Raw genomic sequence first — 11,249 nt, 5'->3', positions numbered from 1 at the left:
CTCTCTCTCTCTCTCTCTCTCTCTCTGTGTGTGTGTGTGTGTGTGTGTGTGTGTGTGTGTGTGTGTGTGTGTGTGTGTGTATATACACATGAATGTGGAGGTCAGGGTGCCACCTAAGGTCCACAAGCTTCCTTCCACCTTGTTTGAGACAGGATCAAGATAACTCTGGGTTTTTTGGGGGGAGGGGGCGTTGTAGTTTTACATATCTGGTCAGCTGGCCTCTGAGCTTCTGGGAAGTCTCCTCTCTCTTCCTCCTATCTCACTGTTGGAACACTAGTATGCAGTTCACGCAGGTCCCCTTGCAGGCCAAGTGTTTCGTACACAGAGCGGTGTCTCCAGCCTGTGGTTGGGCTGTGTATTTGGTGCAATTCTTTCTCTGGTTTATTCACGGTGCTTGGCAGTACAGATACATTGTGCTGTTAACATAGGATTTTCAGTTTTACTAAGGCGAGGAAGCACTGTGCGTTCAGCAGAAACTGGACTTTAATTTTAAATTTGGAGTAGCTCCTGATCCAACAATGCTTGGCATCGGCATCGTTCTCTCTTGGGGTGATGCCCTTGCTGCACCTCCAAGTCAGGTGAGATCACCAGGGAAACCACCAACACACTGGTGCACCTAGCCGCTCGGCGGGGATGCTCCATAGGCTGTACCTGTTAAATGCGTTTTTGATGTGCAGGGCTATGTCAGGACAACTCCGCTGTCAGTGATGAAGCATGGCCATGAAAAGCTGCTTTCGCTTTATTGTATGGTTTTGAGACAGGATCTCACTACGCAGCCCTGTCCTCCTGCCTTTGCTTCCTAAGCGCTAGGATTTAGGATGTATCACCATGTCTGGCCAAAATACTTGTTTTTATATGTCTGTGATAAATCAAGCACCCGTGTATACTAAATCTTTGAGTAGAAATTTCCAAGATTTTTCAGTAGCTTTTCCCAAGTGGGAATCTATTTGATGATGCGTGGCCTTGCAGGAATTCAAACTCAGAACACTGCTGACACTGAACACTGGGGACACCGTGGAGCACCCAAGCTCCTGACCGTTCATCTCCACCAACTCTCACTAACAGCATGTGATTCCCCACACACCTACCCCTGTTTTCTGCTACAAACAACCTAGAACGAATGCCCTGCTGTGCGTTCTGTAGAGCAAGCCCTACGTCTCCCCCATGATTGTGGCCAGGCATCACCTGACCTGTGGTCTCCCTCTAGGCACGCCCTGCTTCTTCCCAAGTCTCTCCCATCGGAGCCTCTTATTTGCTGACTCTCTTCCTGTTCACTCAGAAATTCTGTTATTAGCTCCTTTATGGGTGTCTTCTACTTGAGTAAGAACTCTTTAAAGACGATGAATATTCACTGTTGGATCTGGAAACCCCTGAGTATTAGATCATTCCAGTCCCTAGACTTGGAGGACATCTGCCCGAGGTGACAGCAGCTACCTCTTCAGATGGACTATGTGCACCTCTTACTTGCCACAGCCCCTAACAGTCACCTGACTTCCTATGTGATGTCATCTGCCTGGATCCGGCAGACAGTCCTGTGCTTATGCAGCGGAAGTGCTTCCAGCAAAAAAGCTTCGTTCCGCTGCATCCCCCGAGGGCTGTGTGCTAGTGAGGCTGCTCTAAGCAGATGCTAGAGACATGTGCTCACCCATTGCTCGCTATCCTGGAGGGTGAGATCTCAAGATTAAGTGTTGAGGACTCGGTGCTTAACATGGTTTGGTTCCTGGTCTTTGGACAGCTTCCTTCTTCCTTGTCTTCGCACATGCTGGACACTTAAAGAACTCTCTTCATTCCCTTTTCCTTTAGGACACCCGTCCTTTCAGATGAGGACCCTGACTGCATGACCACCCCTAAACCAAATTCCTTCTCAAAGATGCTGACCATCATATGCTGACCATATGGAACATCAAAGGATACATACTGACAAGACATTCCTTTAAAGCTGGCCCAAGAAATGAGACAAATCCTCTCCTGAGCTGGGTCTAAGTAGACAAAGAATTTGCTTTGCATTACACATAGTTCCTTGCACACGTAAACTGTTCTATTCTCCCTTGCCCAACACAGATCCTAAGGGATTTGTGTTAATAGGCATTTGTGCTCAGAGGGGTTTGTGTTCGTAGGCATTGGTCTAGGGCATCATGTTACCCTACTCTGTGTAGCATCTTGGTGCATGACTTTGGGGCTCTCGCTCTTTATCTGTCTCAGTTTCTCTTTCTGTGAGTAGGTACCATGAAAGGTAAAGATGTTGGTACATGGATTTTTGTGCCTATCATACCATTTTTACCTTGGCATTTCTGGGAAAATATACAGAACCCATGAGTGTTGGCCACATGCAGGGTTGAGGACTGACCCTCTGCCCTACGCAGGAACTTTCCTGCAGCTAAGAAAGCACCTGCCAGAGGTTGAGGCACAGCTGGAGCACCCTTGCTGCAGCATCCAGCTCCAGCCTCCAGTCTGCTGGCCGGCTCCATTTCCCCTCAGCTGCGTGGTAATACGAGCGGCCCTGTTCGCTCTCCTGTCACAGGGCTCTGCCGGGTATGCTGCCTCTGCCGCTGTGTTTCTGCGTCTAATGAAGGATTTATTTAGGTCATTGCTGCCTTCTGTGCCCAACATAAAGCACACGGAGAAGGAACGCTGTCTCCCCCCCTTCTCCGGAGCTGCAGCAACTAGCATCTGCTGTTCCACTTCTGTTGGGGGTGGGAGGCCGGTTGTCTTAGCAAGACCCTGTTCTGTGCTGTCCTCACACAGAGAGCCTAATCCTGTCTGTGTGCCACTGTCCTTTCTTCCTTGAGCTTCTGTCTGGTTGAGTCACTGCAGCAGTTTGGCTCACGAACAAATGCATTTGACTAATTATCATCCCCTAGATCCCATTTATACCACGAAGCATTTTTAGGGATAAAATTAGATACCATGATTTGAAGGCATGCCATATGAACAGTGTCCTAAACGCCCCATATATACTATTTTATTTAATCCTTACAATAGTATATATATATATATATATATATATATATATATATATATATATATAGTCAGTGCTCTTGAGAGTTTCAGAGCTTTCCTGCAGGTTTTAAATTCCAGAGCTGAGGGAGGAACCTAAGGTTTGGCTAGAAATGCTCTCCCTAATTCCAACTTCTTGTTATCTATCATCTTCCTGGAATAACTCCACCTCTGTGGCCAGACTGATCTCTCTTTGTTGTGTACCAGGATTGTTGTTAATCCTGGGTTTAAAAACCAGCTAAGTCCACCCCAGTGGGGGGGGGAAACAAACTAACAAAGGAAACAAAGGACAGCCCCTCCTCAGGCCACCGCACTGAGAATCCTTGTGGGCACTGAGATTCCAGGCCAGTTCCACGGAGAAGGATTTCTCTTCCTCGGTGTCCCTGAGAGCTTAAGGACACAAGAATTCACAACTCTCCCCATACTTTTAGAGTACCATGGCTGCAGTACTTCAGATAGTGTGTGACAAACAGCCCGGAGTGCTGGAGAAAAAGCTGGAGTCACTTCCTTCTAACGCCTCCTCAGGGCCCTTGCATTCTAATCTCGTACCTGGAGGGGGTGGATGCTGTGGTGTTGCTTGACCTCCAACTTCCTTATGGCAGGAGATAGAGCTCTCTGGTTCTGCAAGGGCAGCAGGATACCTTCCAGTCCTCACCAAGATACCCAGCCCCACCCTCACCTGGACCCCATCTGGCAGTGTTCATTATCCAGGTAGCCTTTTGTGGATTTGAAACCTTCCCGAATTATGGAGGACTCCAGGGAACTCAGAAAGCTTGGAGGAGCCGCATTCCAAGAGTGTGAATCATTTCGAAGGGAACTTGGGCCCATTTTGACTTGTTTAGCTCAGACAGCGAATGCGCTCCAAGAACAAGAATTAACGTTAGGTGAGCTGTCCTTCAGTCCTTCCTACTCTGAGCCCTTTCCCACTTCATCCTACCTCTCAGCGATTATCATAACTCCAAACAAAACCGAATGTCAGCGTTGGCTGAGGAGTGTCATGTAGAGGCAATTTCGAGAAAATAAATATTTATGGAGGTCTCGAAATACCCATGTCCTTTCACAGACTGACAGGCACAGACTGAATCTGTTTCCTAGGCCTTGCCTTCCAAGAGGCCCTGCCAGGGATGGAAATTTGACACTGTGGCAACAGACTCTTAAGTCATTGTGCAAAAATGAAAGTGAAGACGTTTTTTTGACTTTTCAGGATGAACAAATAACCTGATGCTTTCAATTGCCCAGTTTAGTTGTATTTAAAAAAAAAAAAAAATGACAGTCCTGCCTGTTGTTCAAACTGTCTCTACTCAGGTTTCAGTACAGTCCAGGAAATTAAATCACTCATCACCATGGGAGACTTGAAAGAAGCCTTTTTGGCACAGCAGTTTATTAGAGCCGGTGCCTTCTGCCACCTTCTCTGGCTTTTTCAGGAGTTTCTTCCTCTACCCAGAGTATACTTGTATTGTCCACAGCGAAACTTCCCTTCCAAGATGGGCAAAGGCAAAGCAAGAGCCTTGGACAAGGACCCTAAAGAATAGTTTTGATGCTTCCTGATTCTGTGACCTTGAGGTGGCTAATTAACCTTAATAACTTACTTCCGTAACGGTCATGGGCAAAACTAGCAGGACATTGATGTTTGTTGAGATCCTACTGCGTGCTAGACACTCACTGTGTTGCACGCTTAGCAAAGATAATGACCTAATACTGACTGCCCACACATGCGGTAGGCTTAGGCTCATTGGGTAGAGTTTGTATAGGAATGGCCCCAAGGCTTAGGCCACTCCCAGAAGTTTCCCAGGTCCTGTGTCTAAGAATAAAGAATTGAACATGGGACAGGAGGATCATGGCTTTTCATCACTTCTTCTGCGTTGTACCTGTCTCTGTCGTGTGTGTGTGTGTGTGTGTGTGTGTGTGTGTGTGTGTGTGTGTGTGTGAGTGTCTGGCTTCTCTTGGATGTTTTCTGCTGATAGCATCTGCCACCAGTCAGGAAGTGTTTCCAGCCCTTCCCAGCTAACTGGTTTCTTTCACATGTTAATCTTAATGCTGTTGTCTCCAGGTCTCGTTCTGTTGTCTCCAGGTCTCGTTCTCCTGCCATAACATCTACCTCCTACACACACACACACACACACACACACACACACACACACTCACTCACTCACACCTGTGGTCCCATATATCTTCCTGGAGAGCAGGGGGTTGATGCACTGAATACCTAAGAGGTATTATGCTTATCTGGGATTACTTCCTAAGTACTTCCTATAAGAGTTCCCATTTGGATCTATCCAATTACCAAAGCTTCCTTGCACCTTCACTATTCTCTAATGCCCTTTCAGTGCTTAGAAATACGAAATAAAATGAAAACAAGCACTCTTGCTGGTGGTGATGTTGGAGGTTCTAGAGAAGATCTTCATTCTTGGGCTTACTGTCCTCTGCACGCAGTGACTGCTCAGCAAATAACCCTTTCCTTTCCACCTCTTCTGTTAGATCTCAGAGCCTTTTACCCTAGAGGAGAAGCATGCTTGAGCTGTCTGTGTGCTCATGGTAGGTGGCAGGACTGTGAAGGTATCTTGAGGATAGATTAACATGGATGTCACTGTCCTGTGAAATATTTTGCATGTGTCCTCTGATAGTTAATATGCTCTACTGGTGAGACTACAAGGGTATATTAGAGTAAATCACATTTGGAGTCTGCATCATAGTGTGAATTATGTAATAAAAAGACTTAAGGAGAAAATTAAAATAGTTTTGAAGGGTTATTTCATAGCTACCCCTCCTTTTTAATGAAGATGTTTTCTAGGCTCCTGGGTGAGCTTGTCCAATCACTGAGCAATATGAACCCCCGCCCCCACTTCAACATCTGGCTTCTTCTTGACTCTCTAGTAATAGGAGGGATATGGCAATTTGGCAGTCTTTCCAATGAATAAATAGGCTGTTATGTTTTGCCTTTTACTAAATTAAAATCTGTTTCCTGTAACTTGTAGGCACTGGCCTTACTGGCCCCTGCATTTGACAGGTTCATAGAGGAAATAGTCTTTGCCCCCTACAGTGAGCCAGGAATAATGCCATTCTCTGGGGTGAGCATCTTGGGGAAAACTAGTCACTGCCAAGAGAGTCAGTGGTGTGCAGGCCTGGATGGAGAGGTGGAGGGCAGATGTGATTTGGTACAATGGATGGGGCCTTTCGAACTGGATAATGAAAAGACCATTGAAGGAAAGCTCAGAGGTGAAAGAAAATCTGAATAGCAAGAAAGAGACAGGTTCCCAAAGCCTGGCATACAGCATTCTGGAAACAAGGATCTATAAGCGCCAAGTCCAAAGCTGAGATGAACTTGGTGAAGTATGATGCATGGAGAAGCTAGTGTGACCAGAGCTTGGCAAAGAAAGAAACTGAAGCCCAAGAGGCATGCGGGTCCCACAGTAAGGGTGTCCCCAGCCTGAGCTATTTGGTCTGAATTCAAAGAACAACGGAGGCCACCCTCTGGGAGAGCCTGTGGACACTTGGTTTTCCCTACTTAGTATTCAGTATTGTAATGGGGTGAACGCAGGGAGATGGAGAGGGGAGGGGAGGGTATCTGCTGCCTCCAGTTCTTAGTGTGTCACCCCAGCACACATAAAACAGTCTCTTTGATTAAAGGAGCAGAGAGAAGGATGGCTTCCGTCTTGGGCTTAATAATCTATCTATAAAATATGAGGTTTAATTTTGTCAGGCTAGCCAGTCTGAGTCTTTATAATCCTCCATTTGGGGTTTGGCTACACAACAGGACTTCAACCCAAAAGACCTGTAACACACACACAGTTTGGTTAAGAATCCAACCAAGGAGGCAGAGATATGGCTCAGTGATTAAGAGCATTTCCTTTCTTTCTTTCATTTTATTAAATGGCAATTTTTCCCCCTGAATGTTCTCTATACCCTCCCCTTGCCCCTGCTCCCCTACCCCCCCACTCCCACTTCCTGACCCTGGCATTCTTCTGTGCTGGGTCATATAAAGTTTGCAAGACCAAGGGGCCTCTCTTCCCAATGATGGCCGATTAGGCCATCTTCTGCTACATATGCAGCTAGAGGCACGAGGTCAGAGTTTCTGATCTTTCTGAGCACCCAGGTTTGATTTCCAGCAGCCACACTAATCCCAGACACTGGGAAAAAGTGAGAGGCATGGCCAGGCTCTGGGTCTTCCTGCTCAGACTCCACTTGGGTTCCAGCTCTGCTCACACTTTCCTGACAAACCTCTGATTCCTTTGAGCACCGCATCCTCTGAGCAATGCTAGCTGTCCTGACGGCTCCTTGTCAAGACGGCAGGCATGCTATGTGTGAAGCTGCCAGCCCGTAGCCTGGTGCCAACAGAAGCTGGAGCTGATGTCTATGTTCTTGCCAGGGTGCCTGGCCTCAGCTCCAGGTGCCTGGAATAATCTGTGTCTGTGCCCTTGACAGCTCCGAGCTTTCAGATAGCCGTTTGTGTTCAAGGTCACCTGGTTTATTTCCTGTGGGAGAATAATGAAGTTATCAGCAGAAAGAATATGAATGTATTTATGTCACCTGCAAGTTCAGGCTTGCCTTCCTTGTCCTTTTCCTGCTCAGGGACTTCTTTGCGGGTTGGGAGGGGACCTCTCTATGAAGGTGTCAAGTGACGAATTACAGCTTCCCCAACCTTCTTTCCTTACCCACTTCAGTTGCCCCAGGCTACACAGGGCCAGGGAGTGAACTGCTATTGTCAGAAAGACACACACAGGCTAATCAAGACTTAATGTAAAAATACTGAAAATTTGCTCATTAATTTTTTTATTATGATTTTTATTCGGGAACAAGGACATTTTGTATACAATGAGTCATATAAAATAAGATTTCTCTCAGGTGGCTTCTAACAAAGTTTAAAGTACAAATGTGACTCATTTCTCTTAGGTAAATCTCCCTGGTATACACTTCTTCATTTAAGTTCCAAAGGAATCATTTGGGGTAGACTCTTATTTCACAGACGATCAGACTTCGGCAGAGAGTCAGAGTCAGTTCATCTAAACTCACAAGAGGCAAGATACCTTGCCTGGTCTCACAGGCTGTGTAGATCTTCTTGTTCATCTACTGCCTGAAAGCAATGGGTTTAATACCTTGCCCAATGTACTCTGTGTATATTTGACTTCTAGAATGGGGAGCTAAGGGTTTGTAGCTGAATATATCACATTGGGTCTTTCTTTGTGAACACCCACCCCTCACTATCATTGCTATATATCAAGATCACCTGCTTGGCAGAGTTATAATAGCCCTCAGGTCTCTAGACTGGAATTCACTGGCCAAAAGTTTCAATTTGGCTATAGCCAAGTCACCCGAGGGTCTCCTCAAGTGTGAAATGAAAGGCAAAACCAAAAGGACTCTCTTCCTTGTTTGAAAACCCACTGTCAAGGTCAGGAAACCCAGAGACTGTTTTCAGGTTCCTGTGGACTTGCAGATGTTTTTCTTTCCCGTGAGTAAAAGGCCAAATAAATCTGATTGTGTCAATGAGAGCCTGAATTATCAAAGCACACAAGAAACATAAGATTACTGTGTGCATATATGTTCTATAAATAAATGAGTTACTATGTTACCACATATATGCTATGCATTTACACATGTAATATGCACATATACATATGTATATATTTTAGATATGAAAGACATTTGTATAGCGTATCTAGATATAAACATATGCACTCTCTGTATGTGTGCATATGCATATGTGTGCATATACATACAGGATTTTATGTGTGTATGTACATACATGTGCATATATATATATATACATGATTTTATGTGTATACATACATATGTATATACATATACAAAAATGATAACCTCTGTGCTATAATGTTATATTTTTCTTGCTTAAAATAGTTTCCAAAAAGAAATGAGATTAAAAATCCTATGCAGTGTAGCTCTAGCTTTCTAGGTTGAAATGCTTCTCATTCTTCTTATGTGTACTGTGTAGTCTGTATATATATATATATATATATATATATATATATATATATATATAATGTGTGTTTGTGTTTGTGTGTATGTGTGTGTGTGTGTGTGTGTGTGTAGGGCTAGTCAGCTTTACCTTTATAACACCAATAGCTTTATAATGAAAAGGGTCTAGACATAAATAAATGTATTAGAAAGCAGAAATAAACAAGGGGTTTCTGAATGCCTAAATGTCTGGTTTTGAATTTTTATTTTATTTTTGATATTATTATATAATTACATTATTTTTCCTTTGCATTTGCTCCCTCCAAAACACTCAATATATTCCACATTGCTGTCTTTCAACTTCATGGTCTCTTTCTGTTAATTGTTGTTGCATGCACATTTGTGTGTATATATTCACACATGTATAATTATAACTAATATGTATATATACATATATTTATTTATATTTATATATCCATAACTAAAACCCTCTCAGCCTGTACATTGCTTGTATGTTTTCAGGGCTGACCATTTGGTAGTGAATAAACAATAGGACTATTTTTCTCTCTCAGCATTCCAGACAAACAATATTTAGCATCTTCTCTGCTGTTTGTTGGTAATTCCCTGTTAGGAAGAGTCTCAGGCGTATCCTGTGGTGACTAATTTACTTCAGATTAAGGCAGAGAAAGCATGAGCAGCCAGATAATACAGATTTCGGTTGTACCTGTGTGTTGGTCATATGAATGTTGAATCATATGACTTGTTGTTCGAGGTCCTGATTCCAAAGACAGAACTCTAAGAAAGTGACAGCTGTGGCCACCACACACAGTGAGGCACTCTAGCATGTCAGAGTTAGTGCCACCCATGTCTCACTTGTGGTTCATTCTTTGCCCTTGACCTTTCTGGACAAACTGCCCTCAAACATGTACCGAGTAGGTACAGATGGCTCGTTGGCTCCATTCCCTTGAACAGTGAAGAAGAAAAAAATCTTTGGTAAAGCTTCCTGAATCCTTTCTTTGAGGAAGGCAATCTTATCACACTGAGTTCACTCCCTTTGCCAACTCAACCCACACTGCTTAGCCACACCCTCCATAAACACCTTCCCCCAGGGGTGTCCTCCCTGACCTCCAGTCCCTTTTGCAGAGTTCCTAGTTCATGTGCCCATCTTTCTTTGTGTTTGCTACTCTCTAAAGACTTCTGTCTGGCTCAGTGCTCAAGCTCTGGCTTTGACTTTATCTTAGTTAATTTTGTATGTATATGATTATTGTGTCTTCATGTATGTATGTAGACCACATGTGTATCTGGTGATTGCTGAGGTCAAAAGAGACTTCAGATTCCCCGAAAGTGGAGTTACAGCCAAGTGTGAGCCACCATGCTGAGCTACAAGTGAAACTGGCTCCTCTGGAAGAGCATGTTTGACAGCTGAGCCACCCTCCAGCCAGGGCTCATGCTTTTAACATACATTCTGTAAATGACATATCCTTGTGTCTGAGGACCACAAATTTGGGGGCCCTGAATTTGTTCTTTACCCATGCACTATGGTCAAGTAAATGATAAGCTTGATATGAAGAAGAAGCAAACATTTCACTGACTGAAGAAACCCTACAGTCCCCTTCCTGTGACTTTTCCAAACCTTTGCGAATGACCAAAGCAAGCCAGGGCCTCTGCTCCTTTGTTGGAGAATGACAAACATGGTTCCTGTGTGTCTGTTTCTCGGAGCGACAACCACAGCTTTTTGTCTGTGTGAGTCCCTAGATCAAGGCCAACAGTCAATGTCCAGCAAGGACATTATCACAACAGATGATGCAGTTTAAAAAAGAGGAGCAACGAAGGGAGGAAGTTTGCCAGCATACAAGTTCTCCATTTAGAACTTTTAAATTGGGCCCTGGGTTTTAAAATGAATTATTATGACATTTCTGTGTCCTTATATTTTAGGATCATAAGCTATAAATTGGTGGTGATCTTAACCTTGATTTCTGATGTCACACTGTGTGGCTGTGATAACAATGAACTCTGCCAGTTGTGAGCCACTTTATGCTTTGCGCTCTTCTGATAATGTTGCCTTTTTAAACCCATTAGGCACACTTCAATGTCTTCTGTTGTGATGACTTTACAATGATGGTTTTAGGCAAATGAATGAGCATCTCTCCATATAATATCAACCTAACATCCAACTCCGGCCTGTGTTAGTCATCCTGCTGCCTATTGCCTGCAGTTTTGGTACACACACATTTTCCTCTGCCAAACTCAACAAACCATCCCCAAACCCAGCGATCAAACCCTAGCCATCGGTTCTTGCTCAGGAGCCAGGGTCATTTGTCCTTCCTCCCACCCAGACTTGT

General features: G+C 44.3%; 1 protein-coding gene across 2 annotated transcripts in view; it reads left to right on the top strand.

The window, feature by feature from the left end:
- Hs3st1 (heparan sulfate-glucosamine 3-sulfotransferase 1) overlaps positions 1–11,249 on the top strand; it is a 31,873-nt gene that overhangs the window by 17,103 nt on the left and 3,521 nt on the right. The gene's annotated exons all lie outside the window — the stretch shown is intronic.

Source organism: Mus pahari, chromosome 13 (genome assembly GCF_900095145.1).
Source record: "Mus pahari chromosome 13, PAHARI_EIJ_v1.1, whole genome shotgun sequence".
Taxonomy (NCBI): Eukaryota; Metazoa; Chordata; class Mammalia; order Rodentia; family Muridae; genus Mus; species Mus pahari.
Note: the sequence above shows the minus strand (reverse complement) of the source record. Positions and strands in the feature narration are given on the sequence as shown.